Below are 26,299 nucleotides of genomic sequence, written 5' to 3'. Positions count from 1 at the left end.
AGAACGATGGGTTCGATGACGGTTTGGATGTACCGTGCACTATTCAGTGTCCCCTCGACGATCACCAGTGGTGTACGGCCAGTGTAGGAGATCGCTCCCCACACCATGATGTCGGGTGTTGGCCCTGTGTGCCTCGGTCGTATGCAGTCCTGATTGTGGCGCTCACCTGCACGGCGCCAAACACGCATACGACCATCATTGGCACCAAGGCAGAAGCGACTCTCATCGCTGAAGACGACACGTCTCCATTCGTCCCTCCATTCACTCCTGTCGCGACACCACTGGAGGCGGGCTGCACGATGTTGGGGCGTGAGCGGAAGACGGCCTAACGGTGTGCGGGACCGTAGCCCAGCTTCATGGAGACGGTTGCGAATGGTCCTCGCCGATACCCCAGGAGCAACAGTGTCCCCAATTTCCTGGGAAGTGGCGGTGCGGTCCTCTACGGCACTGCGTAGGATCCTACGGCCTTGGAGTGCATCCGTGCGTCGCTGCGGTCCGGTCCCAGGTCGACGGGCACGTGCACCTTCCGGCGACCACTGGCGACAACATCGATGTACTGTGGAGACCTCACGCCCCACGTGTTGAGCAATTCGGCGGTACGTCCACCCGGCCTCCCGCATGCCCACTATACGCCCTCGCTCAAAGTCCGTCAACTGCACAAACGGTTCACGTCCACGCTGTCGCGGCATGCTACCAGTGTTAAAGACTGCGATGGAGCTTCGTATGCCACGGCAAACTGGCTGACACTGACGGCGGCGGTGCACAAATGCTGCGCAGCTAGCGCCATTCGACGGCCAACACCGCGGTTCCTGGTGTGTCCGCTTTGCCGTGCGTGTGATCATTGCTTGTACAGCCCTCTCGCAGTGTCCGGAGCAAGTATGGTGGGTCTGACACACCGGTGTCAATGTGTTCTTTTTTCCATTTCCAGGAGTGTATTTACTCCCCCGTGACGTTTGTTGTAAATAATCCACTGCAGTTCAAAAGTTACAATATGTACATAATTACAATACCAGAAGGCAAATAACACTCATTACTGCACATTAACGTTGTCTTTAGCACAAAAATGGGTGAAAAATGCTCATAGAAGTTTTTTTTAATACTTTCCCAACTGTACAGGGTATCTCAAACCTGTTGCGTCAAACTGAAACAGGTGATAGTAGGTCCACAACTGATTACAATGAGATAAGGAACGAACGGTCGGAAACGCAAATTTATTGTGTTGTGGATATACACAGCGTACACCGATCAACAACAACTCGCCTCATAGTAGTTGATCCTAGTGACGACTGCCAGTCTCAGTTCATGCAGGGCAATGACGCATGAAGTTGTGCCACACACTTTCCCAAAAAATCTCTTGTGCCCACAAGTGTGAGATCCAGCGATTGCGCTGGCCATGGGACAGGACCTCTCCGTTGCAATACATGCACTGAGGCTCGCTTTAAATAATTACTATGAGCTACGTTTTTGTTCTGCTGTATACGCTGTGTATGCCCATAACACAATAAATATGCATTTCCGACCATTGGTTCCCTAACTCAATATAATCGGCTGTGGACCCACTAGCACATGTTTCAATTTGACCCAAAAGGTTTGAGACACCTTGTATAAAATGTCTGGCTGACAGCAAATTTAAATTAGAAAACAGACTGAAAAAGTTTCCCCTTGACCACTTCTTCTATCCAGTTGATGAATTTCTATTTTTATAAATATAAAAAACTTGCAAATGATCAGTATGTAGTCGTATTTACATACTATGTAATCAAAAGCATCCGGACACCTTGCTGAAAATGACTTTCAAGTTCGTGGCGCCCTCCATCGGTAATACTGGAATTCAATATGGTGTTGGCCCACCCTTAGCCTTGATGACAGCTTCCACTCTCGCAAGCATACGTTCAATCAGATGCTGGTAGGTTTCTTGGGGAATGGCAACCCATTCTTCACGGAGTGCTACACTGAGGAGACATATCGATGTCGCTCGGCGACCTTGGCGTAAAGTCGGCATTCCAAAACATCACAAAGGTGCTCTGTAGGATTCAGGTCAGGACTCTGTGCAGGCTTGTCCATTACAGGGATGCTATTGTCCTGTAACCATTCCGCCTCACACCGTACATTATGAACAGGTGCTCGATCTTGCTGAAAGATGCAGTCACCATCCTCGAATTGCTCTTCGACAGTGGAAAGCAAGAAGATGCTTTAAACACCAATGTATGCCTGTGCTGCGATAGTGCCACGCAAAGCAACAAGGGGTGCAAGCTCCTCCATGAAAAACACACCAGCGCCTCGGAATTTCACTGTTGGCGCTACACGAGCTGGCAGATGACGTTCACCGGCCATTCGCCATACCGACACCCTGACATCGGATCGTCACATTGTGTACCGTGATTCGTTACTCCACACAACGTTTTTCCACTGTTCGATCGACCAATATTTACGCTCCTTACACCAAGCGGGATGTCGTTTGGCATTTACCGGCATGATGTGTAGCTTATGAGCAGCCGCTCAACCATGAGATCCAAGTTTTCTCACCTCCCGCCTGTCATAGTACTTGCAGTGGATCCTGATGCGGTTTGGAATTCCTTTGCGATGCTCGGAATAGATGTCGGCCTATTACACATTACGACCCTCTTCAACTGTCAGTGGTCTCTACCAGTCACCAGACGAGGTCGGCCTGTGCGCTTTTGTGCTGTACGTGTCCCTTCACGTTTCCACTTCACTATCACATCGAAAACAGGGGACCTAGGGATGTTTAGGAGTGTGTATATCTCACGTACAGATGTATTACACAAGTGTCACCCAATCACCTGACCACGTTCGAAGTAAGCGGAGCGCCCCATTCTGCTCTCTCACGATGTCTAACGACTACTGAGGTCGCTGATATGGAGTACCTGGCAATAGGTGGCAGCAAAATGCACCTCGTATGAAAAACGTACGTTTTTGGGAGTTTGCAGATACTTTAGATCACATACTGTATCAATGTGTAATGCGAATGTAAAATTACTTGTTGCATGTCATTCTAAGTAGTCATACAAATGATCAATGAGACTAACTAATGTCTACGGTCTGTCAGTACTGCCATATGTGAAGAGACTGAGCTACATGACACAAGCGTTGAAGTTGTCTCCCCGGCCGAGCGACAGCAGAGCGCCTGCCGATGCAGCCCCGCGCGACAGCTGCACAGTAACGTAACGTAACGGTGCCGTGCGATGCGGCACGCGACTTCTGGCGTGTCCCCAGATGAGAACCGTTTCTCTCCACGCATCTTTCTCAACGAACAGCAAACTCCATGCACGTACCGCTGCCTTATCATTTACTCGCTTTCAATCCTCACACAAAAAAGTACATTACCGGCCATTAAAATTGCTACAAGAAGAAATGCAGATGATAAACGGGTATTCATTGGACAAATATATTATACTAGGAATGACATGTGATTACATTTTCACGCAATTTAGATGCATAGATGCTAAGAAATCAGTATCCAGAACAACCACCTCTGGCCGTAATAACGGCCTTGATACGCCTGGTTCCGGCCGTGGTGGTCTCGCGGTTCTAGGCTCGCAGTCCGGAACCGTGCGACTGCTACGGTCGCAGGTTCGAATCCTGCCTCGGGCATGGATGTGTGTGATGTCCTTAGGTTAGTTAGGTTTAAGTAGTTCTACGTTCTAGGGGACTAATGACCACAGCAGTTGAGTCCCATAGTGCTCAGAGCCATTTGAACCATTTGATACGCCTGGTCATTGAGTCAAACAGAGCTTGGATGGCGTGTACAGGTACAGCTGCCCATGCAGCTTCAACACGATACCACAGTTCATCAAGAGTAGTGACTGGCGTATTGTGACGAGCCAGTTGCTCGGACACCATTGACCAGACGTTTTCAATTGGTGAGAGATCTGGAGAATGTGCTGGCCATTGCAGCAGTCGAACATTTTCTGTATCCAGAAAGGCCCGTACAGGACCTGCAACATGCGGTCGTGCATTATCCTGCTGAAATGGAGGTTTCGCAGGGATCGAATGAAGGGTAGAGCCACGGGTCGTAACACATCTGAAATGTAACATCCACTGTTCAAAGTGCCGTCAATGCGAACAAGAGGTGACCGAGACGTGTAACCAATGGCACCCAATACCATCACGCCGGGTGACACGCCAGTGTGGCGATGACGAATACACCCTTCCAATGTGCGTTCACCGCGATGTCGCCAAACACGGATGCGACCCTCATGATGCTGTAAACAGAATCTGTATTCATCCGAAAAAATGACGTTTGCCATTCGTGCACCCAGGTTCGTCGTTGAGTACACCATCGCAAGCGCTCCTGTCTGTGATGCAGCGTCAATGGTAACCGCAGCCATGGTCTCCGAGCAGATAGTCCATGCTGCTCCAAACGTCGTCGAATTGTTCGTGCAGATGGTTGTTGACTTGCAAACGTCCCCATCTGATGACTCAGGGATCGAGACGTGGCTGCACGATCCCTTACAGTCATGCGTATAAGATGCCTGTCATCTCGACTGATAGTGATAGGAGGCCGTTGGGATCCAGCATGGAGTTCCGTATTACCCTCCTGAACCCACCGATTCCATATTCTGCTAACACTCATTGGATCTCGACGAACGCGAGCAGCAATGTCGCGATACGATAAACCACAGTCGCGTTAGGCTACAATCCAACCTTTATCAAAGTCGGAAACGTGATGGTACGCATTTCTCCTTCTTACACGAGGCATCACAACAATGTGTCACCAGGCAACGGCGGTCAACTGCCGTTTGTGTGTGAGAAATCGGTTGGAAACTTCCCTCATGTCAGCTCGTTGTAGGTGTCACCACCGGCGCCAACCTTGTGTGAATGCTCTGAAAAGCTAATCATTTGCATATCATAGCATCTTCTTCCTGTCGTTTAAATTTCACGTCATTAGCACGACATCTTCGTAGTGTAGCAATTTTAATGCCCAGTAGTGTATATGGAAGGAAGAGCTGATAATATATTTGTGGTAGGGACATACCGAGTACAGGGGTTAACTGGACGGGAACAGTATATTTCTATTCTTACGTTGGTGTGACTGATGCAAGCATTTATTTCACGTACGCATTTTGCTGTTTACACCTTACGTGTCGTCAAGCAGATTAGAACATACATTGTTGCATTTGAAAGTTGACACTGTGGTGTGCATCAGTTTTTAGTGTTGTGTACAATATTTGTTACCTTTATGCGATACTATCGTCACTGTACTGGAAGAGAAAAAAAGTAGCAAGCATAATTTCCTTATACATCAATTATTTAAATGTTAAGAAGGAGGCCGGCCGGTGTGTCTGAGCGGTTGTAGGCGCTTCAGTCTGGAACCGCGCGACCGCTACGGTCGCAGGTTCGAATTCCTGCCTCGGGCATGGATGTGTGTGATGTCCTTAGGTTAGTTAGCTTTAAGTAGTTCTACGTTCTAGGGGACTGATGACCTCAGATGTTAAGTCCTATAGTGCTCAGAGCCATTTGAACCATTTTTTTGTTAAGAAGGAAATGTGGATGTAATTTGTCCGCTTATCTCACTTTCACTAATGTGTAGTAAACTATCACATATGGTGGGAAATATCGGACAATGCCACAGACTCATAAAATGAGGCGTAGTGCTCTACCGAGGTGCAAGTATGACTCGCAAAGTCTTGAAAATTCCATTGCTGCTATAAGACCAGGTAAACTGTCGTACAGAGAGCTCTCAAGCAAATATGACATACCACGTTCGACGCTAGAGAATAATGTTAACAATACAAATTCTGGAATCATCGGAAGGCCTTCTGTCCTAAGCACCATTCAAGAGAACACGCTTGTCCGTGGTATTTTAAGAGCTGTGTATTGGGGTTTTCCTTTTACCTCTGTTGGTGTAAGCAACACTGTGAAAGGATATCTCGATAAATGTGAAGACAAAAACAATTTTATTATAACTTTCCAGGGATAGAACGATAGCTTTCATTCTTACAGCGTCACTCTGAAATATTAAGCATCCGACTGTCTGAGAGCCTTAAATGGCAGTGTGATGAAGTGAGTTATGTAAGACAGTGAAATTGTGTAAAAAAATTTCCATTCCGTTCTGGCAAGGTGCTACAGCAACCAATTTCGAACTATTGCGAAGTTATTTAATATCAATTTAATAACTTTGCAGTCAAGACTGTTTTTATTCTGAAACAGTGAAATAGTATCTCCAGAATGTCTAAACATGAGTGAGATTTTTACTGAACACGTATAAAATATTTTTTGGCCATGTGCAAAAGATTTTCTAAGCATATAGAGAGAATTTCTAAGCATGCCTATTTTCGAAAAAGATAATTTGTGACTGAAGTTACCCCATCGTGCGGGGTAATATCAGACAGTTTTGTTTGTTAGAATCTGGTTATTTGAATAATGTTTTCGGTTCATGTTCTTTGATCATATTATTCTTCAATGTCACACCAAATACCTCTCTCTTTTTGTCACGTTAATTTAATATTCTTTGCGAACCTACCTTAATATTAAAATTCCGTCCGATGTTACACCATCTTACGGCGTCTGCATTTACAGCAGGAACCCGTACAAAGTCGACAAAATTTCGGAAGTTGTCGAGGGACTTTTTCTATTTTGATATGAAGCACCTGTGTTCTCCGGTTTCTCGCTGAGAGTAATCGCATTTCGTTTGATTTGTTAGATTCATTTAACTTTATAACACTGAAAATGTACGCCCAACTTTCCACATGGCGACGTCACGCAATGTGTGTCTAGTTTGGAAATAAATTTGTGCGATTCATTCACGGTACTTACTCCTGACAACAGTAATGGTCACTTTAATCTTCATGCTAAAGCTGCATCCAGTACTGCTCGGTTCTGCTTGGGGTTTGGTTTCCCCGGCTGTGTTAGTTCTACGTTAACAGCGATGCGGTTTTGCTGTTGAAGAGCTGGCCAGTGTGTTCCTCGTGTAAGAGTTCACTGAATGCAGCGGAAGAGCAGCATAATAACCCTATGCTGAGCTGTTCCCAGGTCTATCTTCAACAGCCTGAAAGTTCAGCACTTTCAACATATCTGTGACACTGCCTCGCGGGTCAAACAAACCTGTGACCATTCGTGCTGCACTTCTCTGTATACGTTCAATACCCCCTGTTAGTCCTATCTCTTTCGGGTCCCAAACACCTGAACAGTGTTCTAGGATGGGTCGTATGAGTGATTTGTAAACAAGCTCCTTTGCAGATTGATTATATTTCCGCAGAGTATTACCAATAACCCGAAGTCTGCCACCTGGCTTACCCTCGACTGAGCACATGTCATCGTACCATTTCATGTCCCTACTAAGTTTTACTCCCAGATATTTGTATGAGTTTACAAAAAAATGGTTCAAATGGCTCCGATCACTATGGGACTTATTTCCTGAGGTCATCAGTCCCTTAGAACTTAGAACTACTTACACCTAACTAACCTAAGGACATCACACACATCCATGCCCGAGGCAGGATTCGAACCTGCGACCGTAGCGGTCACGCGGTTCCAGACTGTAGCGCGTAGAACCGCTCGGCCACTCACGCCGGCTGAGTTTACACACTTCATCTGTGACCCGCTGATATCTGATTCATAAGATAGTATGTTTTTTCGTTTTGTGAAGTGCTAAACTTTACATTACCACTTTGAAATCTTATGCAGGTGACTGAATATTTGTGTAGCTTCGTTCAGAAAAATGGTTCCAATGGCTCTGAGCACTATGGGACTCAACTGCTGAGGTCATCAGTCCCCTAGAACTTAGAAATACTTAAACCTAACTAACCTAAGGACAACACACACATCCATGCCCGAGGCAGGATTCGAACCTGCGACCGTAGCGGTCGCGCGGTTCCAAACTGTAGCGCCTAGAACCGCTCGGCCACTTCGGCCTTCGTTCAGATTCTACTCCTTTGTAGATAACTGCATCAGCTGCGGAACGTTTGAGGTTACTATTATTATTGTACGTAAGGTCATTAATATACAACGTAAATAGAAATGAACCCAACACGCTTCCCGGAGGAGGTCGTTCCGTTCGAGAAGGCTCGTTATGTTTGAGCTCAGAATATGTTCTAAGATTCTACAACAAATCGACGTCAATGATATTGGGCGATAGTTTTGTCAGATACTGGGGAGGTGTTTCTTTCTTTTTTTTCTGAGAGATGTATGATAGATTGTAGTTAATAGACGGGCTAATTCAGCCACATATTGGGTATAGAACCTGATAGTGATTCCATCGGACCTTGGGGCTTTATTGAGTTTTAACTATTTCAGGTGTTTTTCGACGCCACTGACACTAATCTCTCTTTCATTCATCTTTTCAGTGTTACGAGCATTAAATTGTGGCTATATTCTTGGGTGTTCGTTTGTAAAGGGACATTAGAGAGAAGAGTTAAGTATTTCTGTTTTTGTTTTACTAGTCTCAATTTCAGTTCCTGTCTTGTCAGTGGGTGACTGGACAGTAACTTTATTGCATTTAATAGTATTTTCATGTGACCAGAATTTCTTTAGGTTTTGTGGCAGATCAATTGACAAATATTCTGCTGCGGTAGCCAGTGAAGGCTTTACACTTTGCCATCTGGACTGCGAAACGCGTTTCATTGAACTCCTTTCCATCTATAGCCCTATTCTTTATTTTATACCTATTATGCATTTGTGGGAGGGTTGTTACATTACTCTATACTTGTACGTTTTACTGATTACTTATTACAGGGTTTTTCACTGTTGTGAAAGATTTTCACAGAAACAAAAATAACAGAGGTAACTCGTTGAATAAATCATAATTAGATTATTGATCTGTAACGAGTCAGTGCAGATCACGGGTCCCTTATACCAAAATACTTATAAAGTATTCCTGAACATCTTCTGAAATTTCATCGAGTATACTTTGTAATCCACCATGGTGTGTGGAGGAGGGTGCTTCTGGTATCATCATGATATACTGCTTTCCAGTTCCAGTCACGAAGTGTGCAAGAAGTGGAACTCAGAATGGCAAGAGACCTTCAGATTCAAAGGTAAAGGTTATGTAAAGTGAACCCAGTGCTGATTCCTAACATGCTCCATAAGATTAACGAACACAATAAGGCACCTCATATTCAACCACGGCTGTTTTATCCAATCGTATTAGCCTGGCTGCATCCCCATTATGTGACTGTGGTGAGAAAAGCATGTCAGTCACATCCTGTTTGGCTGCACGAACAGATACAAGGCTACAAGTCTCCTCCTACAATACCTGGTGACCATCGCTTGTTGGTTGCCGATATGTCACCATACTGCTTTGCTTGAAAGACTTCGAAATACATCGCATTTGTATTCCATTAGGTTGGAACAATAGGTGAACTTCTAATATGATTTCACTGTAATTTTATGTTTATGACGTGTTAAACCTTATATTTAAGATGATAGCTGTATGAGTCATGTTCAGGTGCCAAATAAAAAGTATAAAAAATTTTGCGAGAAGAATGATATCAAGAAGCTAGCGCGAATTTCTTTTTCTCTTCATGGCCACTTCGCGAGATCGTCGTGAAAGTTGCCTGAATCTTCGTGGAACGTAAGCTCTGGGAGTTTTAAACTAAGCCTCTCGACGTTCCACAACGCCTCTCCCGAAGCATGTGCCACTTGATACGCTCTGTAACTACATGAACCCATAATGAAACGTGACTTCTTCTTTGGACTTTCTCTATCTTATCCTTTAATACTATCAGGTAAAGATACTCGACTGGCCACCACTACTCAAGATCCCTCGAACGGACGGGTCCAAGCTACCTATCTCGTCAGAGAATTACATTTCCTTACGACTCTTCCAAGATATCTCAACATGATATCTGCTCTTGTACGACTAGTTACATGCCATCCTTCGGCTTCAGGTAGCTCCAGACAATTATTCCCAGTTGTTTTATGGTTGTTACTACTACCAGTGGGTCATTAAAATAGTTTAATGGGACAACACTGGGACATCTAACCTATTTATGAGTAGTAAAACAAAAAGCATATCAAAAGGAAAGGTCCTCGTTCTGGCCAACACGTGCCTCTCGCAGCAGACCGACCGCCGTGTCATCCTCGGCGTAATTTTAATGCTGTATGGTGTGCATACCGCTCCGCCGGTCGTTGCCGACCTTCTTGAGCTTTGAGCCGCTACTTCTCAATCAAATAGCTATTAAACTGGCCTCAAGAGGCTGAGTGCATTGCATTTGAGTCCCCCCACCAAGGAAACATCCCTGGCAGTAGGTGGAATCGAACATGGATCCTCCGCATAGCTGCCAACATGCTGACCACTAAGCTACGATGGCGAACCTCAGTGTAAAAGCGGTACATTTATTACATATATTTATGTTACGGATCAGGTGGCATTACCTGCATCAAGCGTAGGTTCTCTCCAGGTTTCCCTGAAATTCGCTTCAATTTCCTGGCGTTGCGATATCCTACATATGAAGAGTATCATCTACGGAAAGCTTCACATTTTATCCACAAGATCATTTGCATATCATATCGCGAGCAGTAAAGGCCTCTTTAACACTGCATTTTTTTATCCCTAAAATACTTTAAAGTCCTTCTTGAATAACTCAACCAGCCACAAATACATTTAAAATACTTTATTTCAATTCCATAACCGGTTTCAGTTTATCATGCCAATCGTCAGATGGCTAATGTTGCCGATTATATTAATGTTTTCATCAGTATCATGTCGTCCACTCCTGCAATATCCTTCAATGAATGGCATTCTCTCTTCCTAGGGTTCATATTCTTTTCCAAAATAGGTCATAAGCTGTTGCAGTGCAAACAGCACATATATTATACAAAAATAAGTCCATAATATTCCCAATGCCAGTTTGAGCTCCAAACACGTGCTTTACATTCAATATTTTTATTTACAAATTATGGAGTTTACTGAATTCAGCGTGGATAAAATTACATCAAGTTAAAATTCCTGTCAAGAACCACGAGTTCTCACTTTATGGAAATCCTGAATCCAGTCACAAGATGACCAATTATTTCGTAATATCGTGTTTTGTTCATTAGGCAACAATAAATTATATATTATTATTATTAGAACCCGTGGAGGCCCAGGAAAAGAATTATTATTATTATTAGTAGTAGTAGTAGTAGTATTACTATCGTTTTAGAAATTTGGTCCATCTATGCAACTAAATAAAAGGCCGTTGGTCATACGCATTTCACTTCGTTTTATTTACGAAGCATTTTCAATCACCTGCAATATATGTTTGTTGTATTTACATATTAAATATGTCGTATAATGTTTACATATATATTACTCTATTGCAGTGTTTTCTTTATTCTCTTATTGTTACATTATTCTTTTATCATGGCGATATATACGGTTCTTTGGTACAATTGTTGGCGAGAGTACAAATATTTTAGGCTCGTTGATGTGTGGCAGAATGTCCACGGTACGGCTGGTGGTCCTCGTAATTTTTAAATTATTTGCTCATCTCAGTTCCTTTATTGTCAAAAGAAGAAAATCATCTTATGATAGTACCTTCTCACTGTGCCGATCATAAACAGATACACAGTCGACCTTGTCCGTAACTTAATGGATCGTTTTTAGTAGTTAGTTACATCTGAGAACAAAAACTGAATTACTCTATTATGTTCAAGACTGAAAGTATCTAGTGGCGATTATATCGAGTTATAATAGCTTGAACACCTACATTACTAACATCTAAGGAATCTCCTTTCTTGTAATATCAATAGCATTACTAGGACAATACAAATTAACAAATTAACGACTGTTTCTGTGGCACAAAAATTGAAGACAGTTGCTCGTTCGAAGAACATTGATGAATAAACCTCCAAATTGTATCTAGTCCTTTTCTGCTTTCTTCGTCTTCCCTTTCTTCTTTCTTGCCATATTTTAAGATTTTGTCTTATCTAAATCAAGGGAAAAGTATATTTACATTATTCAATAGCTCACTTGAAATGCCCTGTACGACAGGGATCAAGAAAAGATACCAGCCACAATCTAGTAAAACTCAGCACCGGCTGATTTCCGGCCTGTGAATACTGCAAATAACGATTGAGGACATGGTGCTCAGATACGCGAATAATTTTAGCTTAATTTCAATATGTCATACTAAATTAGAGCAGAGTCAGAAATTTATGTAGTTTAACAAGAAACATTTTCGTAAAATTTTGTGTGAATATCGGTAAACTAATGTCTAATGCATGTGCAGTAACGCGGGATCGAATCCGCCTGGCGGATTAACGAAGACGGCCGGTGTGCCGGCCAGCCTGGATGTGGTTTTTAGGCGGTTTTCCACATCCTACTAGGTGAATACCCGGCTGGTCCCCACGTCCCGCCTCAGTTACACGACTCGCAGACATTTGCACCACATTCTCACTATTTCAGGATTTACACTAGATGCAGACAGCTGGGGTGCACTAATTCCGTGCGGGGGGTATGGGGTGGCGACAGGAAGGGCATCCAGCCACCCCTTATAATCAACCATGCCATATACATACTTAACCCTGCCGATCCTGCGCACAATATGGGATGAAGGCGGCCGCAAAAGAAAGAAAAGAAAAGAAGCATATGCAATAACGTAATAATATTTCCTATTACTTTCTAGAATGTTTGTGAACGTTCTCATGACTAGCAGTCATTTCTGAATAGCCGTGTTTCGCTTCTTTGTTATGACATCAAAACATATTTCACAGATCTTGTGTATTTAAGAGATGTCTCAATACACAAAGGCGATTTTCGCAATTTTCATAAGGTATAATGTAGTTGCCAGTTTCATGTGTTCATTATACTTCATATTATTACGTAAAAACATTCTAGAATATACTAGATGACCAGAATTATTTGGAGATTGTCTGAGAACACTCTAGACTCACAGACTGAGTGAACGTGATGGTTACGGCTCTCGGCTCACAACGGAAAGGAACACGACCGAATTCTCTGCCCGGCCATCCAGATTACTGTTGTCCCCTTCAACCATTTCAAGAGCATAACTGATGGCTGGTTTCAGTAACAACGCCACGACACATTTCTTCTCTTTTCATTGTCCAGTGCGAGCTAATGCTTCACCTTTAATGACGGATTGTTTAACACTAATGTCGCTTCGCCACTTGCTTTCTCCAGGTTTCTGATCTTGTACAGAATAGGGATGGAGACAGCGTCAGATGCCAGTGATCTTGGCATCTTAATCCACCGGGCAGACCATCGTCAACAGCGTCACGTCCTCTAACATCACATGATAATGCGAAGACATCTTGAATTTAATTAATGATATGGACACACATTCTGCTGCGCGTGAACTGTACGCAAACATCATTCCTCCCCTTGATGGGCAAAATTTGGGAGCTAAAAATTTTTTTCAGCATCACTGCGCTTCAGTAATCTCCAACTATATCGTCACCATAAAACCTACATTAGCGATCTGAGCCACTGACAATGATAAAAAGAGTCTACACTACAGACATTACGTTTTAGGTCACAGAGGATACTTTTATATTAGGTAGTAAGTCTATTACAGCTACCCACTCCTAACCTACAGTCCTCACTGTGTCCTGTCAAATTGTTTGTTTATCTTTATAAAGATCGTTACCAGAACAGTTCGATTATAGTTTTTCAAAACAACCGTCCCATAATTTGGCTGATATAATTTAGGAAAAGCACGGGAATCTAAATCTCTAAAGCCAGCTAGATATTTGAGCTATATTCGTCCCACTCCAAGGTCTTAAGCACTGCGCCATCTAATCCAGTATGGAGTAACAATGTTCCTTCATACAATAGCAAATATTACGGACGATTCAATTCCTTGCTCTGCAAGGTCTCTGGCCTCATTGAAATGTGTTATTTTTTTTTCTTTGGACTCATGTTATTGTTTTTATAGGATATCAGTACAAAACCAAATTTGCAGTGATAAAATCTAAAAAGAAAGATTAGTTAAGGTTGAGTAATGTAATCGTATCGGTTTAATTTCGTGTTGCAGAAGCAACGAGGAAAGAGAAAGGTGTTTCGAGACGGGAATAAAACCTGTTGAACGCAGCTGATATGCTACTTGGCGGTGAATGTGAGTTAAGAATAAACAAGGCAAAGGCGAAAGTGATGAGTAATAGGAAGAAGAATAGCCACTTTCAAAACATCAGATCTGATGAAAATACGGTATAAGAACCAGCAAATAATATAACATCAGACTCGGTCTGACATAGAAATCTGAGTCATTTTAAATGGTGCTGTAGCAGAATGTTAGAAAGAATTTAAAAGTTGCAATTTAGTACAAAATTTAGAGATATTTCAAAAAGCATACTAGAAACACCGACATCAGAAGCCGGAAAAGTTAACCAAGAACTGGAAGGAGTAGAAAAAAACCCGCAGTGAGTTTGGGTAGAAAATATTGAACAGATGCTATAATAGATACGTAGGGATGAAGAGATTTGCGTAGAGTAGGAAGAAGCTAAAGTCTGTGTCAAGTCTGTAGAGATATCAGTGACGTAAGAAAAAATATAAGAAAAGAGAAGGGTTCACCAGTAGCCTTCTCCAAATTCCTAAATGGTTGTTTTCTAGTATTATCTATATACGTAAAACTCAAAATCCGACTTTCTTAGAGAGCACATCAAATTTTGTAAAGGTGATCCAACCCTTTTAATTAACCACATACCAAACACTTTAGGCTTCTTTCCTAAGAGCATACAAGCATAGTCATACACATACAGCGAGGTAACAATGAAAGGACGTACAGTGCTAGCTAACGAAAACCATCTACTCACTGTGCTGCAGTCTATGACCCGAGAATTTTGTAACTTGAATTAATGTTCATCCTGCAGCTTGATGTCGGAAGCACTGCAATAACGCCCCGCTTTTAGAGAATACATGAATGAAATGGAGGGAAGGCTGGGTTACCTACTTCGTTTCGAGAGTGCAGTGATGTCGTATTCACGTTTCACTTTCCTGGAAAGCGATAGCTAAAGTATATTCTTTCCGGCACATTGTTATGTCAGTTGCCACTTCTGCACTAGTCTGACAGTACAATCGGCAGTTGATAAAGGCACCTAGTAGTTTACGGCCTGACGCAAGATGGTGAAACCAGGTACAGTTTGCAAGAGATGCTCGAATTGTCGAGTGATGAAATTTCCTTTCAGGACTACATAAAGGCAAACGCATTCTGCTGTCAAGTTGTTCCGAACATGAATTCGAGATCGAGTAATTGAGGAAACGTTATGAAAGCCCTGCCAGGAGCAACGTGGGGCAGACTCGGAAGCGAAGGAAAGAACTGCACGGGTGAGATACGGCCGCAGAACTTCCCGTCTTGGGATCACGAACATCGGTTTGCAGTGTTGGGCACATTTAATTCTTAGCTGTTGGAAAGCCTGAGAGTCAGAGATGTGAAAGAAAGTAGAGTGATTGAAACAAATGAGTGAACGTACTTGTATTTCTGAACATAAGGCTAACACATTCTTCAGACGTTGGTATTAATACATAAGAAAAAAAAGCCTGGAGAAAGTTACAGTGTCTTAGAAAATTCATTAACTTTTACTATTGAACTGTCCTGTTAATATGTTGGTAAAAATTTAAACGTTCGCTCATTTCCACACTGGACAGCAGGTGCTAAACATTTTCCACTTTACAGAACAAAATCGTAAACGGAGTTGCTAAGAATGGTGAAAACAATGACTGGTGACAGTCGACGAGGGGTTAGCTGCAAATCAGATACAGAAAAGCAGAAAACAAAAATGATGAAGCTGGAGGCTGTGAAAATGCTTCTGTACTGCATTATGCGCCCTTGGCACTTTCTTGCACTTATGCGTATGCTCAGATGGTTACATACCCATCTTCCCTGTTGTTTACTCGCATTTACGTTTAAGTCCTCAACTATGTTGAAGCTTTACATCTGTCAAAACGGTAACACAATACTGAAGCGCAAATTCTATATACCTACCAAAGTTACTCACTGACCAAAGAACAAGTCACTTAGTTCACATGTGAACCAAAATTATCGCTTGACTCAGAGCAGTTGTTAAGAAACGGGTCAGTGCATATAAGGTGTGGTGTGTAACATATGTAACATTAGAAGGCGATACTGACAGAAGTAGACAACATTAACAGTAGACTATGCTCTGAGCAGGAGATAAGACGTACCCCACGTTTTTAATTTCCCTTACGTGCATCATGCGCAAAAATACGTCAAGAAAGAAAAGAGAGACGAAAAACAAGTGCCACAAGGCAATGAGAGTTGAAACATTTGGCACAACGAGAAAAACTCGCAACTGGAAGGAAGATCTGTGCAGTGTTTCCCTAAACATTCCAGGCTGTTGCCGTAAGTTACTTCTTTCCACACTTTGGCAATATCCACGCAACTGTATCACTGTTGGTGGTATCATGCCGAACGAGCCCCTATTTAATTTAGTCGTAGTTGCCTCAGAACACAGCGGAGTATCGATGTTCAGAGAAGTACTTTTACTACCGCTGTACGGCCATTCAGTTGTTTTCGAGTTGCATACAAAAGATGCAAAATGCCGCTATCCTACGAAGTCACTCAAAGCTAAGTAAATCCTAAAAACGTTCTCATTTCCCAGTACCCGATGGTGCCGTATTTTGCCCACACACACTCTACTCTTTTTTTTTCAGCCAGGAACGAAAACGTGGTGATATCTCACTTAGCACCGTCGCAGGGAAAGCAAAAAAAGAAAAGGCCAAGGAGTAACGTATCTCCATTGTACACGCTGCGTGGCTGCACTTTCGCTGCTTCAGATACGTCCCTCGCGTGTTTGACGCGGCGTTATCACTACGATCAAGGAATTGAGAACTCTTGTGTAACTGTCGGCGGCACCAGCACAATAGATACTAATTACGTTATGCCACTGTAAGCCTGAGTTCCGTACAATATTTAATTGACATAGCTCCTACTCTAATCTACCCGTCGATAGACATACCCGTAGAGAGACTCGCTTGTATGAGCTGATGCATATCATTAGATAACAGTGCATTCGATAACATAGGAGCAGATTGGCAACGCTACCGTCCTAACATAGGCCCAACGTAACGTTAAATAAAGGCACCTACCATAACCGACATCTGATACTGCATGCTGCTTATCTTCTCTCATAACGATCACGAAACATGCAACTTTTGTAAATAGTGTAAGAAATAATTATCAGACTGTACGTTAAAACTTAGCTTGTACACACTGTCAGCAATATGCACTGAACAAAAGATATAAGTAAATTGTTGATGAGTTTAGTACGCATTATCCTACTGCCAATAAAAGAACTTCAGTTTTGTTCTCACAGCTTTTGATAATCTTTATAAATAACCGTGGTAGTTTGTTTCAATAACAGCCCGCCTTCCGAGAAAAAGGCACGAACGAGCAAAATCACTGAAATTCCACAGAGAATGAAACGGACCAAGTGAGTAACGGGACACAGAATATTCGGCACCCTCTTACCCTTGTGATTTTCAGGATCAGTTGCCATTACTAGACTGATCAAAATGTAGAGTCAACCAGCAACAGCGGAAATGGGGCAGCAACAAACAGCTGGTATTTTTTTTTTTTGGGGGGGGGGGGGAGAACCATTATACCAATACATATCCAACTCATTCTTCTACACGTTGCATGGTTACATAGTCTAATAGTCTAGGAATGTAGAAGGATTGCTTTTCGAATCATGTAACGGCCCTTACCTTCCTCAATCTTGAGTAAATGTGACCGACTGTTCGGTATTGTGGTCCTGTTAGGTCATCGACCAACAGAAAGAATTTGTCAGAATGAGTATAATGGCTCGTGCTTCCACTGGTTCAGAAACAGGGCAGAGAATACCGGGTACAAGGAACACTGACCGCAGCATCGTCAGTGTGGTAGAGGAAATTGCGCTCTATGATATGCTGACAATTAAGGTAGAAATGTTCGCAAAAACTTTTTATTTTGTTGTATTTTATCACCAGATCGACAGAAAAATTACTGGAGTGCAGCTCAGTTAATGAATAACGGGCGCAGAAAAGGGTGGTGCCTTTATTAAGGTGAGAGTAACTTTGCCAATCTGCTGCACTGCCATCAAATGCACTGTTCCTGTAAGGCATGCAGCAGCTCATATGAGTAAGAGTGACAGTGAGTGTGTCTTTACAGGTTGCCTCTGTTCAACGCAACGTTCGATGTGGTGCAGTACTTAAGGTACTGGACTCGCATTTAGGAGCAGAGAGGTCCAAATACCCCCATAACTATTGCAGTTTTATGTTTGCTATAATTTCCTAATTTTATTTAAGGTGAATGCCGGGGTGATTCCCTCGTACAGGCTGCTGCCATTTTCCTATTCTATTCTTGAATAATCAGAGCTTATGCTTCGTGTCTAATGATTTCGTCGATCGAACGTTAAACCCTAATGTTGCAATTATCTCCTTCCCCGACATATCATCTCTATCTTGCTCCGCTGTATAATACACCGAGTAACAGTCCTATAGCGACCGAAAGGACGAGATAAGCAAAAGATCCAAGACACATCGTGTAAAATCATCATCCAGCGCCCTTCACACAACTCTTAGCTTAAAAAACAACCACTAAGAAGAAATTAAGAGGTATCAGAAGTATTCATTAGTTCCACTAAGGGATGTGATACTGCTGGGTCGGAGCTTATACTTCAGTACGTGGAATTCTCTGATCAGAGCTCGAAAAGGAGTCCCTAATTGTAGACAAACGGCGACAAATAATTGCTGAAGGAAGGAATACCTGAAGTTCCTATTCAGGTTTACGTGTATAAAAAATAGAGCAACAGTACACGAACGATGAGGTAATAAAAACCTATAAATTTTGGATGCATTTCTATTCCACATTCATAATTATGGTAAGAAAGATAAAAATCTAAGTATTCTCCGGAAGTAACTCGCGAGATCTTTAGAGAAATTATAACGCCCGAGGTGTTGAGCAGAATTTTAACACGAGTACCTCTGTGCCACTTCGCTCGATATATCACTGGAAATTGAATGACAAGTAAACAAGCATCACATAGTACATATCACATAAAAAGGTCACTCTTATCTACAAACGTTTATTAAAAAAATAAACTTTTACTTGGAGTGCCAGCCTCACTCTTGATTAGGCTGATATACAACGTGTTATTGACTGAAGATTACTAACTGACTTGAGCAAACATGGAGACTGAAATTATTAAAAGCCCTTCACTTTCACCGGTAGATCACATTTATAATTTCGGCAAAAATCGTGAAGCCTATAAATGCATACAAGCCACCGTCGAGCCACTAAAATGAATACTTAGGTAATATTTCTTCGTGGTGTATTAGTATCTTGACTGCAATATCATACCCACTTTCTTGTTTTATCTAAGTGTCCTTCTTAGTAAAACACAATGTAATTTCTCGGCAAGCTGGTAATTAAATTTCTAAACAACTCTCCCTTCGAAATACGATAACTTCAAAAAATGGTTCAAATGGCTCTGAGCACTATGGGACTTAACATCTATGGTCATCAGTCCCCTAGAACTTAGAACTACTTAAACCTAACTAACCTAAGGACATCACACAACACCCAGTCATCACGAGGCAGAGAAACGATAATTTCATTTAACAGCGCGAAATTCTGCTTATTATACTGCCTTGTGGAACCATACTTTCTTTGCAGTTTTGGGCTATAGTAACTTGTCCGTAAGCGACACTTCTGAATACAATGCAATGAAAAAACCATTCATATTTCCTTCGTCTGTTACTAATATCGGTTCTCTCTGTCTTCAGGGAAAATATTACATTTTTCCTCGTAGTCTGTCTGCTTCAGTTGAGTGCAACGCTCCGGTTCCGATCGTGTGACTAGGGCCTCCCGTCGGGTAGACAGTTCACCTGGTGCAAGTCTTTCGATCTGACTCCACTTCGGCGACTTGCGCGTCGATGGGGATGAAACGATGATGATTAGGACAACACAACACACAGTCCCTGAGCGGAGAAAATCTCCGACCCAGCCGGGAATCGAACCCGGGCCCTTAGGATTGACGTTCTGTCGCTCTGGCCACTCAGCTACCGCGGGCGGACAGGGCAACGCTAATTAACATTATTTTCTCCGCGAGACCATAGGTTTCCTTTTTTTTCACAAAATCCCACATGTTAGGTTCGAAATTTATATTGAACGGATGTGACTCCTTCGGTTTCGGGGAAAATGAAGGCACAGTTATGCTAGCTACTTACGCATCTTCCTAATTATTATTTTCATATTTCAATGTTTATCAAATGACGCTTCGCTTCCGTTCTTGACAGGATATGCGCTATAGTAGATTTCAAAAATCTTCGCTCTGCACAAACGAATGTTATTTGGTTACCTTCTTGTTCATGTTTTTCCGGGTAATCGAAAGTCGAGTAATAGCTTCAGTCAGTCTCTCAATGACTCGTTGTCGACTGAACAACTCTTTTCACACAGATTTAGCGTCAATTTTGCGAACAGGGGCATGCCGCTTGTGTTATTTCTGTCCTATTGGGTAGTCAAGCCGTGAAAGATGTTTGATTCCACATGTTTTGAAACTCCAGGCGCATATTTTGAAGCGTTTTCCAACAGATATGAGCGTGGGTCCTAAAGCAAAACATTGAAAGATGTGTTATTGTTTTCTCTCACAGAAATCGTTAACGATACTTCAGCTTGGATGTTGGTGGTTGTGAGCAGCCCTATAACAAGAGTATAAAATTACGAAAACTGTGAAGTTATAAAAGTAATATCTATGTATCTCTTCCATATTTTCTGATTACACTATTTCCTCAGTAGATTTCCATGACGTTAAGTTGCATTTTCCCATTCAAGTGCTTTCTTCCGAGTTTTTTTCCACCTTAGGGTTTACAGTATAGTGTATTTTATGGTTTGTAAGTCGTTACTCATATCGTCTTCTATTCCTTTCTGAAGAGTACCATATTTATTCCGCTCACTCATTTAAACTGAATTTCTTGGGCTTTGAGCTATATTTGTTAATTATATGTTAGATATATTCCAATCTATTGTATTTATTTTTGCTGCCTATAGGTACAAAGTGTCACCGATTTTCAGATTTATAGAACTTCTTCTTCAGACATCCATATGACGGTGCAATAAACGGAAATACAGAAAGCAAAACAAATAACGTACACATGGGAGATATATTGTGCAGATCCACTTTACTTGTATATACGTAACCAAGAGGTACATTAACATCGGGATACACACATCTGTCTGACAAATGACTGCACTGTGAAGCTTCTACGTCAGACAGTCACTACGAAAAGGTATATTGATGCCGATATACGTATGCCTGTCTGAGATATTGACCACTGATATCTCAGAATCACCTGTTTGGAATGTTTTTTTTATTTAAAAGTATTAAAAAATGGGCTTGCGTTTTATATCTCCTACGTTTACGCTATTTGATTTGCTCACTGTATTCCACAGTCGATTTATTGGTCAGTCATAAGGATATCTAAATATGAAGTTATATATCTCTGAAATCAATAACATGTTGTACGTATAAACAGCAAAATTAAATATAGATGACTGGAAAATGTCAAAATATACATGAAAAACGACGCACCACGAAGGAGTTATCCGAATGGGACGGAAATCGGTAGCTCTGATGTACCTGTACAGACAAACGAATGATTACAGTTTTAGAAAAATTTGATGGTTCATTCAAGTGAAAGATTGTTAATAATGGGTAAGTCCACCTCTCGTAGTTATGCAAGCAGAGGCCTGGCGTTGATTGATAGAGTTGCTGGGTATCCTACTGAAGGATATCATGCCACAGTCTCTCCAGTTGGAGCGTCAGAACCACATCTCCGCTGCATTCGGGGCTCAATTCGAAGCGGGACTCATCTCTGAGTTCAATTCTACTCCAGTCAGTCAGATACGAGGCTGAAAACGTGTCTGAAAACGCCGCGGACCACATGACTGTCGCCCGCCTTACGGACCGACAACCGGGAGTGATGGTCTGGGGTGTCATTTTATTTCATAGCAGGACCCCTTCGGTTGTCATCCGCGACACCTCTTACAGCACAGCTGTACGTCGGCCCCGTTTTGCTGCCCTTGATGGAAAGCCATCCTGGGCTTACATTTCAGCAAGACAACGCCGACCTGCACACGGGAAAAGTTTTTACTGATTGTCTTCGTGCTCGCCAAACACTGCCTTGGCCAGCAAGGTCGCCGGAGCTCTTGCCAACTAAAAATGTTTGGAGCATAACAGACAGGGCCCTCCAACCATCTCTGGATTCTGACGATCTAAGGTACCATCTGGACATGATTTGACGTGATATCCCTCTGACAATCAATGCCAAGCTGACTAAATGCTTGCACAAGGGTCAGAGGTGGACCAACGCGTTAGTGACTTGCTCAGTTTACGAAGCTTTTTTTCTTGAATAAACCATCCATTTTTTCTGAAATTGTACTAATTTGTTTGTCCGTACACTTGCATCACATTTCCGTCCCGTTCGGACAATTCCCTCGTGGTGCGTCTTTTTTTTCTCCTTAAAATGGGTGACAGTTACATTGAAATTTATATTACGACCGGGTCGCCAGGAGACTGAACACTCAAATAAGACATGCAATGCCGTAATTAATGTTTATTACAGCCACAACACTAACGCTTTCAAAAAAGCATTAGCAGCGTTTGAAAACGTCAGCACATCTGACACGGGGCTGTTTCTAATCGCCGGCGGGACAGCTACGGTCGCAGGGTCGAATCCTGCCTCGGGCATGGATGTGTGTGAAGTCCTTAGGTTAGTTAGGTTTAAGTAGTTCTAAGTTCTAGGCGACTGATGACCTAAGATGTTAAGTCCGACAGTGCTCAGAGCCATTTGAACCATTTTGTTTCTAATCCATATGTCTCGGCATAAGTTTATCCACAAGCATATTACAGTTGTAACAGAAATGCAAATCTGTCTTGAGTATTGCGGGCTGAACCGAGTTCCAACACCATCGCCAATTACCAAGAGTGCATACCAGTCTGCTTTCTCTTGACAACCAAGCCTACGTGAGGAGCGAATGTCACAAATCCTGGCTAAAAGTTTGATACCACATCTCTCCGGGAACTGAATCATGCGCGACGGCACATTCTCTTAGACAAGCACTTCTTAAGCTCTGCCGGCCACTAACAAGGTGGCCATTCCTCAGTCTATTTACTTTTCATATTTCTTTTTAATATTATCATACATTAAATTCTTTTTTTTTTCTTATGAGAAACTCAGTCTTGAATTAGTACTTCTCTCTTCTAAACATTAATTTTAATTATTGCTGTATTACTCCAATTATCTATGTATCTGATTTACATAGACGGTATCTGGCGTGCAGCCTTTGTTAGCCCGCCGGGGGGATCGGACCGATAGCATCCTCACTGGTCGCAGAAGCACATTTGCACTAATATTCTGCCCTTCCGGACGGTCATCTCTGAGAGTCTGCTGTGTCTTTGATACGCAAGCGGCATTGACAGAACCTCACAGCACCAGCCCTGTCCAGGACAGAAAACCCAGCGCACAGGATCCAAGTGCCTAGCATTTTTAACCTATATTTGAAGGGCTTTAGTAGCTGCTTGGGAGGTTTATAACGTTACAGTGTGTGTGTGTGTGTGTGTGTGTGTGTGTGTGTGTGTGTTTTCCGCCTACGTAGCAACTTCAGTAGTTGCTTGGGAGGTTTATAACGTTACAGTGTGTATGTGTGTGTGTGTGTGTGTGTGTGTGTGTGTGTGTGTTGTTTCCGCTTACTTAGCAATTCGTTCGGTAACAAAAGATGCAGAGGCTTTTTGGTCGCTGTGCTTCCTTACATGTTAACATCAATGTCAATTAACTCTGTAATGCGACTCCCTTCGGGAAAAAATTCCTACTTTCAAATGCATTTTCTCGTGTATTGTGGCATTCATGAGTTATGTTTTCGTTGCGTGAGTTGCTGTATTATTCCGTTACCTGTAGGTTTTCTAGCAGTCCATTGTGACTCTTTTCAAATTGCAGTGTGCAATATAAATTGTGTGAGTGATGTTTCAATATGTGTGAGTTCCTGCATAAACAGACTACAAAAGATCCTCTAGGGAATGGAATAACGCAGCACCTCATATATCGAAAACATCACGCCTAAATGCCATAATACACGAAAACAATCACTCGAAAGTTGGAATTGTTTCCCGAAAAGCGTCGTGCAAGAAATAAAAGAACATCGTGAAAGACAACAGGAAAACTTATTTTGCAAACAAACACATTGAAGTTGATTCATATCTAAAGACTGGAAAGCTGCACAGGTCACACCAACAGCCAAAAAAGGAAACAGGAGTAGTCCGCAGAATTACAGACCATAACATTAAGGTCGATTTGAAGTAGCAGTCTGGAAAATAGACAGTGTTCGCACAGTATGTAGTGCCTCGAAGAAAACGGATTATTAAGAAATAGCCAATAGTGATCAAGAAAATATAGTTCTTGTGAATTATTCTTTATTCTGACGAAGTACTGAGTGCCATCGACAGGGAATGTCAAATTGGTTCCATATTTTTAGATTCCCAGAAGACTTTTGACACCGTTCCTCACAAATGACTTCTAATCAAATTGCTTGCCTATGGAGAATCGTCTCAAATGCGCGACTAGATTTGTGATCTCCTGTCGGAAAGGTCACAGTCCGAAGTAATCGACGGAAAGTCACCGAGTAATACAGAAATAATATCTGGCGTCCCCCAAGGAAGTATTATAGGCCTTCTGCTGCTCCTGGTCTAGATAAACGTTTTAGGAGTCAGTCAGAGTGCCCCTCTTAGATTGTTTGGAGATGATGCCGTCATTTACCATCTTATAAAGTCATCAGGTGGTCAAAACAAATTGCAAAACGATTCAGACAATGTATCTCCATTGTGCGAAAAGTCGCAACTGACTCTATATAATGAAATGTGTGAAGTAATCCACATGAGTCGTAAAAGGTCTCCGCTAAATTTCGTTTACAGGCTAAAACACACAAATCTAATGGCTTGTAATTCAACTAAATACTTAGAGATTACAGTTATGAATAACGTAAGCTGCAACGATCACATACATAATGTTGAGGAGAAAGGAAGCCAAAGACTGTGATTTAATGGCAGAACAGTTAGAAAATGCAACAGGTCTCCTAAAGAGATTGCTTCCCTGTCCGCCCTCTACTGGAGTCTTGCTGTGTGGTGTAGAATCCGTATCACAGTGGACTGACGGAAGACATCGATAAAGTCCAAAAAAGGGCAGTTCGTGTCGTATTAACGCAAAATAGGGGACAGAGTGCCACGTGATACCGGAATTGGGGCGGCAGTCATTAGAACAAATGGGTTTTTCGTTGCGGCAGAATCTTCTGGCGAAGTTTCAATCACAAACTTTCTCCTGAGCGTCTTAAAATATTTTGTTGGCGCCCACCTACATAGGGAGAAAGAGAAGGCAGAGTTCGCAAGGGAAAATTTACGCGTTCGTTTTTCCCGTGCGCTGTACGAGAGCGGAACGGTAGAGAAGTAGCTCGAAGATGGTTCGATGAACCCTCTGCCAGGCACTTAATTGTGAACTGCAGCGTCTTCCTGTCGATATAAATATAGATGAAGAACTTTGTGTTTCAAATAAATGAGAAATTTATGGAAAGACAGGCTTGTAATACTGAAAAGGTTTTGGTCTGCCGAGATGCTAACAAAACAATATTTTAAAAAAAGAAAAGAGAAGCCGGTTGAGACGGCTTACCAGAGCAGCGGCGGCAGACGGTGCACTGGTTGCCCGCTGCAGACAGACCCGCGCGGCGTGGCTGCTGGAGGCGCACTGGCGGCGGCGGGCGTTGCACGGCCTACTTCAGCCGCGCCTCCCCTGTCAGTCTCCGCTTCCTCCACTTCTGCAAAGGAAAGTGAAGCAGCGCGCGTGACGGTCGCACGCCCCGCGACACTTGTTACTGTAGCAGGGACACGCCGTGTTACCTGAGCCCGTACTACAGACAGCCTCGCAGTTAAAACCCTCTCATCGCTCAGGAGGGAAAGACGGTAACATAGGGTGTTCCAGACGCACTCGTGAGGAAAACAGCAGCATTGATGCCCAGTTTTGAGTCAGGTCCTCCATGTATTATGTACGAAATTTATAACTACACGGCATTTACAAGCGGAAGAAAATGAGTCACGTCACTCGAGACATCTCTCCAATGGTAAAATTTACATAGTGGACGTTGTTGCGTTTTTCGTAATCTACATACGATATACGCTCATTATATGCAACGGCAACGTACTCTTCGGAGACATCCATTATAAAATATAGGTTTCCTGAATTTATATTGCAATTTAACCTACACTACTGGCCATTAAAATCGCTACACCAATAAGAAATGCAGATGATAAACCGGTATTCATTGGACAAATATATTCTACTAGAACTAACAAGTGATTA

At 42.5% G+C, this 26,299-nt stretch overlaps 1 protein-coding gene across 1 annotated transcript in view; it reads right to left on the bottom strand.

Moving 5' to 3' along the window:
- The window catches only part of LOC126456642 (protein artichoke), a 368,100-nt gene extending 342,422 nt beyond the window's left edge, over positions 1–25,678 (bottom strand). Inside the window, exon 1 of the mRNA XM_050092386.1 lies at positions 25,613–25,678. The gene's annotated coding sequence lies outside the window, so the exon portion shown is untranslated. The remainder of the gene's footprint in view (positions 1–25,612) is intronic.
- Positions 25,679–26,299: the final 621 nt, after the last annotated feature.

Source organism: Schistocerca serialis, chromosome 2, assembly GCF_023864345.2.
Source record: "Schistocerca serialis cubense isolate TAMUIC-IGC-003099 chromosome 2, iqSchSeri2.2, whole genome shotgun sequence".
Classification (NCBI taxonomy): Eukaryota; Metazoa; Arthropoda; class Insecta; order Orthoptera; family Acrididae; genus Schistocerca; species Schistocerca serialis.
This window is presented reverse-complemented; position numbering and strand designations above follow the sequence as displayed.